At 37.2% G+C, this 14959-nt stretch overlaps 1 long non-coding RNA gene across 1 annotated transcript in view; it reads left to right on the plus strand.

Moving 5' to 3' along the window:
- The first annotated feature begins 6558 nt into the window (after nucleotides 1-6558).
- LOC118143849 (uncharacterized) overlaps nucleotides 6559-14959 on the plus strand; it is a 93179-nt gene continuing 84778 nt past the window's right edge. The window contains exon 1 of the long non-coding RNA XR_004728341.3: nucleotides 6559-6694. This is a non-coding gene — a long non-coding RNA (uncharacterized LOC118143849). The remainder of the gene's footprint in view (nucleotides 6695-14959) is intronic.

Genomic DNA, 14959 nt, shown 5'->3' on the forward strand with positions numbered 1-14959 from the left:
AAGGTTTTATTAACAATCTGAGGTATGATTTATCATGCCTCCTACATCACTTAACACTTTAATTAACTTTATTGTCACTTGCATGGCATGACTACCGAAGCTCAGGTCTAAATTTGTAACCAACCCATTTAATCATGTCTTATGCTATATTGTTGTCTTAAGCTTTTTACATTCCAGTTCTTATAACTGGCTTTCTTGAGAAAGACAGGATCTAATTCTGTTTCTGCACAATCAGTGAGATCTCTCTCTCTTTCTCCCTCTCTCTCTCTCTCTCTCTTTGTATTAGCTTATATTGGGAGGAATCTATTAATTTTATCCAATGTCCTATGTCCCTACATTCCAGCTTTTTAGGAACTTCAACATCTTGTGTAATAAACTTTAGTTATTGTTTTTAGTGATAATTTAATCTTCTGTCTGCTCCTGATGCTGTACAGTCAATGGGGTTCCAATCTTTTGGCCCAGTAGCATTTATGTGCATTTTTAAATAATCCTACACATCATTTAGGCCGATGCTTAACATTGAGTTCTTAAATTTCTCTCCTGATGGCAATATTCTTCTTGTAGAAATTCAAATGAGGAAGTCATATTAATACGTCCACAGGTATTTGACCATAAGTGATTGATATATTATGCCATTTCATCAAGGAACAGGTACATATTTTGGGTATTCTTCATAATGAGTGCCATTACTATTTTGATCTCAGTCATATTCTATAGTCTTGTGAGGTTTCTCTCCTTCCTCAAAGGTGTTGCCCTTCCAGTTAAAAAACCTTTGATGAACTGTCTTTGCACCTTCTATTCCGATACATTTGTTTTTTCATGTTTGTTTCTTACTGATTGTTTTCACAGCTTTATTTGTATCCTAGGAAATATGTTTGGGCTTAACTTCCAGCGTATTTTAATGAATGGCTTCAATTCCTTGCACTAATTTTTGTCAGGTATATACATCATCTATTTCTCTAGATTAATGAAATCTAAAATATTTTTGCCTAATCTATAAGACTTATTTGTGGATAGCTAAATTAAGTGTATGAGATTCCATTGTCAGTCTTAAGGATTTTATTCCACTCCTGCTGCTTTGAGAACCTACTTAGTTTCCAGTTCTGGAGTACCTGAATAATACAATTACATCTTTCAAGACAATTTGGTCTGAACCTATCTATCAAGTTTCAAAATAGTTCCCTTAACTTCAGAGCAGACCCTATACCCTGTAACGCTTCATTAGCCCTTCTTCCCCAGCCCTTGGCAACAGTAAATCTGCTTTCTGTATCTAAGCAATATGACCCAGCAACTCCACTCATATGCATATACTCTGAAGAACTGAAACCAATACTCAAGTACTTATTCATGGGTGTTCACAACAATACTACTGGCAATAACCAAAAGGTGGAAACAACTCTAATGTCATCAACAGGTGAATGGATAAACAAAATGTAGAATATGCACAGAATGAAATATTATTCAGCTGTAAAAATGAAGTACTAGCACGTGCTGCAACATAAATGAACCTCTAGATTCTTCATTTTGATCACATTCCCATTGGAGTGTTATGAGGTCTTCCAGGGCCTGCCATTTGCAGAGTTTGTGAGGAAGAGAGAGAAGACCACACTCCAGATTGGCAGGAATTCTCCCTGGTTCACAGCACAGACAGCAAGTTATTTAACCTGTATTTCCCCCAGCCCAAAGCATCAAGCGCAGTACACAGGACAGAGCTGTTCTCCTCCAGCTGGCATCTCTGTTTCCAGGGAGAATAGCACTCTCCAGTCCTGCTTGTCTGAAATCTACATCTCCACTTCAGCACCTTCCCAAACCCCTACCTGAACTTCACTCTGCTGAGCAGCCTTTTGTGCTGCTCATATATTGTTTCAGGATGTTGTGCTGCTCATATATTCTGTTTCAGGATTGTGTATCTTTCCCAGTATTGTTGAAAGTGGAGTTGAAAATCCTCCTTCTCATTTGTCTTGTTTTTGAATGATGTTCTAGAGGCAAAGGTGGCCACATCATTTTAACTCAGCCATTTCTCTGAGAATAGCTGCACTGTGTTTAAAAAGAACTTTCTTATGAATAATCACCTTCTGTCTTGATGACACCTCTGTGTGGTTGGGATATTACCTCCAAGGTTATAAATCGCTCAGCATCAGTGAGGCAGTAAATGGCAGCAGGTTGATTAGAAATAGATTCTTTTGTTTCTCAAAGACTTCTCTTCAGTATTTTGTAATGCAACCTGTCAGACTTGGAGAAAATTAACTAAGATATTTGAGCCTAAATTCCCCATATACCAAAAAAGCATTATCAGGTTATTGAGAGGATTTGACGAAATAATATGCATCAGGTATTAATTATATAGCACATGCTCACGGAATGCTGAATTGAGTTGAATTTAAGTGAACTGAACACTGAAATGAAAAAACTGTTACCTTTACTGGTGAATGCGTAATTTCCAAATCACTGTGCCAAAGACAATCTTTAAAAAACCTTAAAAGCAAGCCTCAGTTAGGACCAAACATCTCACTTGGACTTATGAGCCCTGAAGGGTTGCATTGCATTGATCAGTGTTTTAAGGCAGGAATGGTATGTGGATGTTCATTTGCATGTGTGCTAAGAGTTAAGAGAGAGCTAAAGCCAGGCTGCTGCAGGTACAAAAAAACCCACCACTCACTAGCTCTGTCACCTGTGGCTGACAAAAGCCTCCATAATTCCCTTTGAAAATTAGTGATAATAACAATGTCTACCTTATAGATTGTTGAATTTTAAATAAGATCCAACATTTAAACTTAGAGACCTAGCATATGGTCACAGCTTGATAAACATCTGAAATTATTTTATTGTTATTTCACATTCAAGCTAACACAGATGAAATTTGTTCATAGGAGACAGAGCATCCCATGCAGTGGGAAAGGGTCTCTCCCATTCAGTTTTGCAGATCAGCCTTTGGTGGATAAGCCAGTCTCCTGGTACTTGCTTTAGTGTCTGTTTTTCTCCTTGCATCTGATCAACTCTGGGTGTCTTTAAAACTGCAAAATGCTGAAACTGCAAAGCTGGGAACAAGAATCCAGATCACAAGAATCCTATAAATGGCACAGCCTAAGAAGACAGCTGGCCTCCTTAGATGACACTTCTACTCCCACATAACCCAAATTCTAATGGAAGGGATTAGTGTAGAATCCACATCATTCACAGTGACTTCACTGCATGCCTATGTTCTTGATGAGCTGAACTTCTCTGGAAGGATGGAGGCTCTCTCCTTTTGCCTCAGCCCACACTATTTATTGAATACCATAACAACCCTCCATTTACTCAGAGGAAGTGCTTTGCATTTGCAAATCATTCTGGGAAGCCAAGTGAATTGGCATTTCTAAGTTAAAAAATGTTTTGTTTTTTTTTAAAGGATGCTTATCCATTTAAATCTTGAAACAGATCCAAATCTTTACTCATCACATTAAAAAAGAACAGCATAACATAGAATTCTCCCATTCAAAAAAAAAAAGTATTCTCCTACTACTTGTCCTAAATCCAACATACATACCTTAAAGATTCAGATTATGACATCTGAATGTGGATGTCATACCTTAGAGATTCAGATTATGACATCTGAATGTGGATGTCATACCTTAGAGATTCAGATTGTGACATCTGAATGTGGATGTCATACCTTAGAGATTCAGATTGTGACATCTGAATGTGGATGTCATACCTTAGAGATTCAGATTGTGACATCTGAATGTGGATGTCATACCTTAGAGATTCAGATTGTGACATCTGAATGTGGATGTCATACCTTAGAGATTCAGATTGTGACATCTGAATGTGGATGTCATACCTTAGAGATTCAGATTGTGACATCTGAATGTCATAATCGTAATCAGAAAGCTGACAGCATGAGTTCGAGGCCCATTGATTGCCATGATATAGGTGTATATAACAGAGTTGGAGTGTGCTCTGCCTAGCAAAACATGTATGAATGTTACCATTGGTCATTTGTGAAGATAATACAGAGGCCTAGACTTATTCTGAAATCAACTCCATGAAATTTATGAAGGGTCAGAGGAGTCACCTCAGGAAAAGGTGTCAAGAACACAACACATGCAAATAAACAAGGATGAGTGCCTTGCTTGTATAAATAACTCCTGTGTCCCATGCAGAATCCTTTCACTTTGAAAATACACCCTGCCACATTGGTTGGGGTTGGGGGGAACAAGATAATCAAATAATAATAAAAATTAGGGAAGTTCTCTAAAATATTTGAAAGTTGAAAACTTTACTAGCATGTTCTGATTGTTATTCTCAAGGAACAGTTAACTACATTAAATAACATCACACTTGCACTTCCTAGGTTACCCTGGCAAAGAGGCATTTCACAGGTAACAACCAGCCAGGGGGCTTTCCAATGATCACTAGAGCATCTTCCCTTTCCCCAAATCAGGAACCTCTTTGATCTGCTTCTTCCCTTTTTCCAATTCTTGATTCTATTCTCATTTATATTTTGTCTTTGATCAAAGGGGTCTCTCTAACCCCTATTTTCAACTCAGTCCTGAATATTTCACTTAAGTTTCTGAATCCATCTCATCAATCTCCCCCGAGAATTTCACCTTCTGCCAGTACTCTAGGAATCAAGCCCAGGCCCAGCCCTTTTCCCTCTGAGTCACCCAAACTATTTGTTGCCCAAGAGCAGGACACTATCAAATAGCACCATCGCACACTGGGTTTATACACTTTCCAACAGATCAGCAAGATGAATGTAATCCTGAGCTTTGGAAAAATGGTAGTGAGAGTGAGAACATACGATACATTCTTCTGCCACACGTGACATTCGTAAGGTGTGAAACTTTTACCAAGATTGATATTAACGTTTCCCCAGGAAATCCAGTCTGCTCTGAGACTGAAGATTGCTTCAGAGCAAGTCCTGCTGACACACCAGATGATCTGCAGGTTATAAAAATTAACCCTTTATCTACATATAAATCATCTCCAAGAGTTGCCATGGGCAGCATCTCTAAAATGAGGCATACTCCCTTTTCTAGAGGACTTGGTATTGCCATCCATTAACAGATACACTCTCCCAGCTATACCTCCTGTCAACAATGGGACACTGCCTCTTTTTGTAAGTAACAACGGAATGGTTATCCAGTTTTGTATTGTCTGTGGCTGCTCTCTCATTATACTGACAGAGATGAGTAGTTGAAACAGAGGCCTAAAGTCCCCAATATCTAAAATATGTATTATTTGGCCTTTACAGTAAAACAAACAAATAATTGCTGACTACAAATCAAGATCATGAGGTAGGTGGCTTTTTGATAATGTTGACATTTATTTCTTCTTGTGTGGTGCTCCTCTCTATTTTCAGTGGTCCTGTTCAGTATCGTATGGTGTTCCTCTGACAATGAGGCAGGTAATGGCATACCTCACAGCTAGCTTCTTCAGAGTGGGAGTCATCCCTAACAGAATATGATATTAAATCTAAATATAAATAGAGTTTACAGTTAGACTACAAAGCTATCCATCAGAATCCTCCTAACTTGGGATTGTACATTCATAACATGCATTAAAATCAATTTTATATTTTAAATACTTTGTTATTAATGTAACAATTTTTCTTGATTTTTATAAAATGTCAAAGGGAATTAACAATATGGAAACTTCTGTTGCCTACTCCTTTCCTTTGAAGCCTGGTTTATTCTGCAGGAGAATTGCTGCTCGTCATCACTCAGGCTGTGCTATAGCAGAGCCAACTGTTCATAGTCTACAATGTAAATAAAGAGCCCTAGAGTTGTGCAGTACCCAATCTGCACAATTGTAAATGGTGGGCCCATAAATTTAGTAGCCAAATTTAGGAAACAATTGAGATAAAACAGGTTCAGGTTGTCAAATAAGATTCATGAAAACCTCAGATCTTTGTCAGCACCAAAGTGTATCCACAATTTCAAGTGCACAAGTAACCACAAAGCGTAGTGGGGCATAGCAAGGTCTGGAGCGTTGCCCACAGGTCTCTAGGTCTCTTCTCACTACATTAGGCACTCTGGCTCTATTTGCATAGAAGGTCTCTAAATAATATATATAGCTACATTCTCAGGGGAAAAAGGCATCTGGCTCATGAAACATTTTCAATTTGTGCTCAAATAGTTCTCTAGCTTACGTGACATTTTCTGCAGTATCATGCCTTATAACTTCATGGATCTCGGGTATATGTATCATGAGCAATTCTAAACAATCCCAAGCACAGCCCACTCAAAGCTTCCCATTGAAAAGGACTTTCTACTCTCCCTAGAAAACACCATTAGTTTGTTTGCTAATGAAGCACGTTTACAAGGAGATTTAACTGAGTATCGTTTTTTTCCCCCTGGAGCAGCTCCTTAACTTCTTACTTCCCAGAAGTGTTTGCCTGAGGCAGCCCAAGTGAAAATGGCCAGGATAGAGTGCCTGACTCATCATCCAGAATAAGCAAAAGTAAAGAGCCTGGGAATTTAGAAACAGGTCAGAAGCTATTTGAAGAATGACACAGAATTGAGTTTGAGACCAAAAAAATGTGTGCTCTAAATCATGTTTTTGCAGGACGTAAGTGGAAGTTTCCAGTGTGGATGTCATTTGGTTTGGAACACATTTTCTTAGGAAAAGCAGAAGGTTGTGATGGAAGAAACTAAGGATCTTGGAATTGGATAGACCTATTCCCATCTTCTCTAACTTCAAAGTACTGCAAGTAAGTTGTTTCTTCTTTTTAATTTAATTTAATTGATTTATTTAATTTTGAGACATTGGCTCCTTGCCACCTTTGCCTCCTGGGTTCAAGGAATTCTCCTGCCTCAACCACCTGTGTAGGTGAGATTACAGGTATGCTCCACAAGGACTGGCTAATTTTTGTATTTTTAGTAAAGATGGGGTTTCCCCATTTTGGCCAGGCTGGTCTTGAACTCCTGACCTCAAGTGATCTGCCTACCTCTGCCTCCCGAAGTGCTGGGATTACAGGTGAGAGCCACCAGGTCTGGCCTAGTAACTTCTTTAAGCCAGAGTTTCTACACCAATGAAAGTGAGCTTGCCAGGCCCACTGTGCACTGAGGAGTAAATGAGCAATAATATGTGAAGTTCTCAGCACAGTGCCTGGCACAATGAAAATCTCTTCTTTTGCTTCCTTTGCTCCCACCATCTCATGCAGACTTTCAAGCCAAACAAATATACCAAACTACTAAGAAAAATCATCTGAAACTTGGAAACAGGCCAACAAAAAGGACTGGGGTTTCTTTTAGTGCAGCACTGGTGTTAACTTTCTTTTTTTTTTTTTTTTTTTTGAGACGGAGTTTCACTCTTGTTGGCTGGAGTGCAATGGCGCGATCTCGGCTCGCCGCAACCTCCGCCTCCTGGGTTCAGACAATTCTCCTGCCTCAGCCTCCTGAGTAGCTGGGATTACAGGCATGTGCCACCATGCCAAGCTAATTTTTTGTATTTTTAGTAGAGACAGGGTTTCACCATGTTGACCAGGATGGTCTCGATCTCTTGACCTCATGATCCACCTGCCTCAGCCTCCCAAAGTGCTGGGATTACAGGCATTGCTTTAATTTTTGACCATCATTATTTAGCAAAATGTACCTAATAGTTTACAGTGGGATTCAAACGCTATCCTGTGTCCTTTCGAACATGTGTTAAGTCAGTTAGAGATTAAGAGGAAACATTGACCCAGGATGCCTGGTGGTAGAGTGCACACTGTGAGAGGAGAGGAGAAATCTCTGAATGTGTTCAGCAGAGGTCTCTTTATCACCTTAGTTACCTCCTACCCTCTTTTCTCCAGGTGCTAAGTGTGGCATGATGACCTGTGATATCCATCTGGTTTAGGGAGACCCTTGTGGGCAGAGGAAATCCACTCTGTTCTAAGCCTCTGAGATCAACCCTGTCTTTTGTATTTAGCCTGCCATGGTTTCCACAGAATCAGTTACCTTCATCTTCAGAATACCAAGATCTAACAGGCCAATATTTGGGTATAGATTTAAGATCAAAAAGGCTCAAATTGTCTCTTGATCTTCTCTTAGTTATTTTAAGCCACTTAGGCTAGTTACAAGCTAAACAAAGCCGGATATCCTGCCATCTAAGATAAATCACTAGAAATTGAGGGAAGATAGATCACTATAATGTGTGGCAAAACAAAGAGTTCATTTTGCAAACTTTGCCCTCCATTCACATATCCTCCTTAAAGACTGCAATAGGTGGCTGTGTGAAGGCAGAATGATCACATATGAGACTTGAGAGTCCAGCCAAATACCATTTCTTTAATGGCAGCACTTGGTTGAGATGAACGTTTACTTAATTTCTTCTCATGAGAACTCTGTTAATGTCTTTTTTTTTTTCAACTGCTTCAGTTACCATTCTCTCACCCCACCCTTTCACATTTTGCATTCTATCTTCAGGAGCCATCTCATTCACCCCTCAAGGTTTCCAATCCATCTCATTTACCTCAAGCTCTCTAAAGGACATAGCTTCTGTTTCCCTTGCCTTTAATTCTTATATCACTTCAACTAAGACTTACATCACTCCAAATAAGCAAGTTTGCTGTAGAAAGCCTATGGCTATAAGTAACTGGGAATATTGGGTTAAATATTAAAGGGAATTAAAGATTGTACAGGTCATGATAAATTGCTATATTTGTCACTTGTGAATGACATTAAGAAAAATATTTCTTATCACATTTAATGGAGGGTTTTTAGGGTGGAAGTGCTAGAGAAAGTCTGCATATTTCTGACTTAGTGTGAAATCTATTTAACTGCTAAAATTCGAATTATACAGAAAGAAAAAATGTATACTCATAAATAAAATGCTTTGTAAAATCCTTAAAATTTATGCTTGGAAGCCTGTATTCCCTTTACAGAGTGTTTCTCCACCTTAGACATACCTTAGAACCTGTTGAGGAGACTGTAAATGTCCTGACACTTAGGCTGTCCTCAAAATCATTCAGTCAGACTTTCCAGGGATGGACTTGCAGATCAGTATTTTTCCCAACTTATCTGGATTCCCTTGGGGCTCTGCATTAACACACTTTGCATACGGCTACAAGTTAAAAGCAAACCAAATTAAATAATGGATGTGGTATGTTCCAAAGAAATCATGAGGCTTATGTTTTATAAAAGCATGTGCAATTTTAAGTGGAATATTTCTAATTTATATCTCATTTTTAACCTTATAAGAGTTACTCGCTTAAGATCAGGCCATCTTTTGTCAGCTTTAACCTTGACATAATTATATTTGGTGGGACTGTAACAGTACTTATACTTCCCTAGAAACAGCAACCCATCTTTGAACTCTGAAGTGGCTACAATCACTCTCTTGGCTTTTTCGTATCTTCCACTCTCATAGTCCCTCATGTACAAATGCACACATATGCCACATCTCTGATCATGCCTTTAATGTGTATGTAGAAGCATAATATTTTATATGTTTAAGGATATTAAACTGTTTTATTTGGTTATATTTATTTCGAAGGAAATGCTGTATCCAGTATTGAACTTACAAGAACATGATTATTCTCTCAGACTTCCACTGTAATTCTTTCAGCATCTCTGAAAATGCACTGCTGAAGCAGAAATTACATTTCCAATAATGTCTGTGTCCTGGATGAGTTATGTTACTTAACTTTCCTTCCTGCTGGCTCTGGGGCTTGATTGCTTAAATACCTTAGAGATATTATGACTCATTCTCTGGTTGGTTGGTGTTTATGAGAACATCATCCAAAAATCAGAGCCTATATTCATTTAAACTATAGTGATTGAATTAGTTGATTTTTAGCTGAATCATCTGGTGGAGATTAAAACATAAAAATAACCTATACTTCCTAGATGTTAAGTCAGGTTTTTAAGAGATTTGAAGAGGTTAATTAGGATAAAAGATAAATAATTATATTATTCAACAGTGTGGGTGCCAAGGTCTAAATCAGCTGATTTTTCTCAATTCCAAAAATGATTCTTCAAGCACACTGTGTTAGTCCATTCTCACGCTGCTATAAAGAACTTTCTGAGACTGGATAATTTATAAAGGATGGAGGTTTGTTGGCCAACAGTTCCACAGGGCTGAGGAGGCCTCAGGCAACTCACAATCACCGCAGAAGGGAAAGCAAACATGGCCTTCTTCGTATGCTTCAGGAAAAAGAAGTACAGTGCAAAGGGGAACAAAACCTTTTATAAAGCCATCAGATCTCAAGAAAACTCACTCACTGTCACAAGAACAGCATGGGGAAACCACCCCATGATCTAATCACCTCCCATGAGGTCTCTTTCCCAACATATGGGGTTTACAATTCGAATTACAGTTCAAAGTGAGATTTGGGTGAGGACACAGAGCCAAACCACATCACACACAGTTCAGTGGACTGCTTTATCATTGACATTTTCAAGGAGGTCAGAAATTAAAATATGCTTAACATTTTTTTTCCTGGGTAGGAACTTACTTGAAATGCTCCAAAAAAAAATACATTTTATAATTTCACAAATAATTGTTTCTGGGCTTTTGTCATGCTTTATGAATTATGCTAGGGTAACAGGGTATAATAAAAATTCTCAGCCAACCCAAAAGGAAATCACAGTCAACATACAAATGAGAAATTAAGCAAGTAAGCAATGAAAATGTAATGTTACATGATGCTATGTTGGATAAAATATAGGAGGTTACAGATTTTGAAAAGAAGGGCACTTAACTGGTTTTGGTAATTATTGAAGGTTTTTAAAAGAGACATTTAAACTAAGACTTGTAAATACAATTTCCCCTTAAACAGTGCAGGGATTTGGGGTGTAGATGCCCTTTATAGTTGAAAATTTGGGCATGAGTTTTGACTCCCCCAAAACTTAACTACTAATAGCCAAATGTTGACCAAAAGCCTTACCAATAACATAAACAACTGATTACCATATATTTAGTATCTTATATGTATTATACGCTACATTCTTAAAATAAATTAAGCAATAATTTATTGTAATTTATTACAATAAAAAAAATGTTATGAAAATAAGAAAAAGAAAATATACTTACTATTCATTAAGTGGAAGTAAATCATTGTAAAGGTCTTCATCATTTTTTTCACATTGAGTTGACTGATGAGGAGAAAAGAGAGGGGTGGTTCTGCTTTCTCAGGGGTGGCAGGGATGGAAGAAAATTTGCAGATAAGATACGCGAACTCATGCAGTTCAAACTAATGTTCAAAAATCAATTTTATATGTAAAGTCAGGTATCAACGAACCCATGGAAGGAGTATGTTAAGCAAGGATTATAATGTATGAATGGTCAAAAGCAAGAATGCATAATTCATAAACTGCAAGTACTTCAGAAATTTTTGTGAGGGGTTTTGATAATTCCCCATGGGTAGAACTGTTGTGGTGTACGTGCATGTTTGTAGGTAGGTGTGCATTTTGCCATAAGATAGGTTAATCTGATTAGCAATATAAAAATGCTGCTATAATAACGAGCAATAGACTGGAGAGACTTACACTTTCAACTAAAATGAAATAATAAATACAGAACTTAACGTTTTTCCTGAAACAACCAAAAAATTGATAAACTATATCAAATGATGGTTTTAAGACAATGAACATGAGAAAGCAATGGGCAATTAACCCTAAAGGATGCCAAACAAATGAAGTAAGGGCTACAATTGGCCAGCTCACTTCACCATTTCACCGAGAGAATAGGTACAAATTGGAGCCTCCTTCAGACTCGGCACCAGGCCTGCACCCATCTACCCTGACTGTAGGCCCACCTGAAGAACCTGGCAATAGACCCATTGTCCCATACACTTCTATAGCCAGCTTACCCAGAACCTCCAGCTAGACCAACTGGTCAAAGGTTTCCCTACTGAAGTCAGTCTGTAAAGGCTGTAAGGGTTAATTGCTTCTTCAAATGCATAAATACCAGTGCAGGATAGAAGAGTTACAAAGAATGAAGGAGGCATGATTCTACCAAATGAAGAAAATGAAGCAGCAGTTGTAAAAAAAAAAAAAAAAAAGGGAAATCAAAGAACTCTCAAAAAAGAATTCAAAATAATCATCTTGAAGAAATTCAATGAGCCACAAGATGACAGAAAAGCAATGAACAAAATGTAACTAGGAAAACAATACATGAACAGAATATGAAGGTTTTTTAATTTGTATTTTCTTAATTTTATTTAATTTTATGTTCCAGGATGTATGTGCGGGATGTTCAGGTTTGTTACATAAGTGAATGTGTGCCATTGTGGTTTACTACACAGATCAACACAGCACCTAGGTGTTAAGCCCCACATGCATTAGCTATTTATCCTGATGCTCTCCCTTCCCCTGCCCCCCACAACAGGTCACAATGTGTGTTGTTCCCCTTCCTATGTCCATGTGTTCTCATTGTTCAGCCCCACATACAAGTGAGAACATACAGTGTTTGGTTTTCTGTTCCTGTGTTAGTTTGCTGAGAATAATGACTTCCAGCTCCATCCATATCCCTGCAAAGGACATATTCTCATTCCTTTATATGGTTGCATAGTATTCCATGGTATATAGGTACCTCCTTTCCTCTATCCGGTCTATGGTTGCTGGACATTTGGGTTGATTCTGTGTCTTTGCTATTGTGAATAGTGTTGCAACAAACATACATTTGTATGTAACTTTATAATAGAATGATTTATATTCCTTTGGGTATATACCTAGTAATGAGATGGCTGGGTCAAATGGTATTTCTGGTTCTAGATCTTTGAGGAATCACCAAACTGTACTCCATAATGGTTGAAGTAATTTACATTCCCACCAACAGTGAAAAGCATTCATATCTCGCTGCAGCCTTGCCAGCACCTGTTGTTTCTTCACTTTTTAATAATTGTTATTCTGACTGGTGTGAGGTAGTGTCTCATTGTGGTTTTGATTTGCATTTCTCTAATGATCAGTGAACTTTTTTTTATATGTTTCTTGACAACATAAATGTCTTATTTTGAAAAGTGTCTGTTCATGTCCTTCACCTACTTTTTAATGGAGCTGTTTTCTTCTTGTAACTTTGTTAAAGTTTCTTGTAGATTATGGATATTAGACCTTTGTCAGATGGATAGATTGCAAAAATTTTCTTCTATTCTGTAAGTTGTGTGTTCACTCTGATGATAGTTTCTTTTGCTATGCAGAATGTCTTTAGTTTAATTAGATCCCATTTGTCCATTTTTGCTTTTGTTGCAATTGCTTTTGACTTTTTCATTATGAAATCTTTGTCCGTGCTTATGTCATGAATGGTATTGCCTAAGTTTTCATCTAGGATTTTTATAATTTTGAGTTTTACATTTAAGTCTTTAATACATCTTGAGTTTTTTTTTTATAAGATGTAAGGAAAGAGTCCAGTTTTAATTTTCTGCAAATGGCTAGTCAGTTTTTCTAGCACCAGTTATTAAATAGGGAATTATTTCTCCATTGCTTGCTTTAGTCAGGTTTGTCAATGATCAAATGATTATAGATTTATGGTCCTATTTCTGAGATCTCTATTCTGTTTCATTGGTCTATATGTCCATTTTTGTACCAGTTCCATGCTGTTTTTATTACTGTAGCCTTGTAGTATAGCTTGAAATCAGGTAGCATGATGCCTTCAGCATTGTTCATTTAGCTTAGGATTGTCTTGGCAATATGGGCTCTTTTCAGTTTTCATATACATTTTAAAGTAGTTTTCTTTCTAGTTCTCTAAAGAATATCAATGATAGTTTACTGGGAACAGCATTAAATCTACAACTTACTCTGGGCAACATGGCCACAAAATGTGAAGTTTAATAAAGGGGTAGGACCAAGCAAAAATTCTAAAGTTGAAGAATCTGATTATTGAACCAAAAAAAAATTCAGTTGAGAGTTCAACAACAGATTCAATCACATAGAAGAGATAACTGGTAAGCTAAAACACAGGTCATTTGAAATCACCCAGTAAAAGGAACAAAAATTAAAAATGAAAATGAGTGAAGAAAGCCTATGAGACTTATAGAAAACCATGAAATGAACTAATCAATATATGCATGACTGATGTCTAAGAAGGGAGGAAACAGAAAGGAGAAGAAAGCTCATTTTATAAAATAACAGCAAAAAACTCACACACCTAGAGAGGGAAATGAACACACAGATTCAAAGACCCAAAAGAATCCCCAAATAATCTGAATACAAATAAATCCACACCAAAGCTTTCCCAGACAAACAAAAACTGAGACAGTTTATCACCATTAGTCCAGCCTTACAAAGATTGATAAAGGGAAATCTTCAAGTGGAAACAAAAGGATGCTGAACAGAAACATAAAAGCATACTGGAGTATAATTCTCATTGGTAAAGGGAAATATATACATAAATACAGAAAATATAATACTATACCATTGGTGTATAACACAGTGGTACATAAATTACTTTTAACTCTCATATTAGTTTAATAGACATAGTATTAAGAATAGATATAGTCACAAAAGTTGGATCATGAATAAATAATGTAAAAATAAGTAAATTCTGACATCAATAATATGAAGTGTGTCCTTCAAGGATGAAACTGGAGAGATTTTGTGTGTAATTAAAGACAAGTTGTTAGTAGTTCAAAATAGACTGCTCTAACAATAAGAATTATTCAGGCTTCATGGTAACTGTACACAAAAAGAAAAATGTATGGTAGACACAAGAAAGCTTAAAAGAATCAAAGTGTATTACTACAAAAAATTTATCAAATCATAAAAGAAAACAGCAAGAGAGGAATCCTTGTCTATTTATTCTTGCGATTTGCAAGAAATCGCAAATCCTTGTCTATAAATGATTACTTTAAATGTAAATGTATTAAACTCACTGATTAAAGAACATAAATTGAAAGAACAGATAAAAGCAAAAGAAGAGAAGTGAAGGTTGAGTAGAGGAAGGAGGAAGATGGCACTGTAGGACCAACTCAGGATTGCAGCTCCCAGTTAATCTGCAGAGTGTGAGTGGATGCGGCATTTCCATATGGATCTTTATTGTCCACAGACTAGCCTCCCAG

The sequence above is a fragment of the Callithrix jacchus genome, chromosome 11, assembly GCF_049354715.1.
Source record: "Callithrix jacchus isolate 240 chromosome 11, calJac240_pri, whole genome shotgun sequence".
NCBI lineage: Eukaryota > Metazoa > Chordata > Mammalia > Primates > Cebidae > Callithrix > Callithrix jacchus.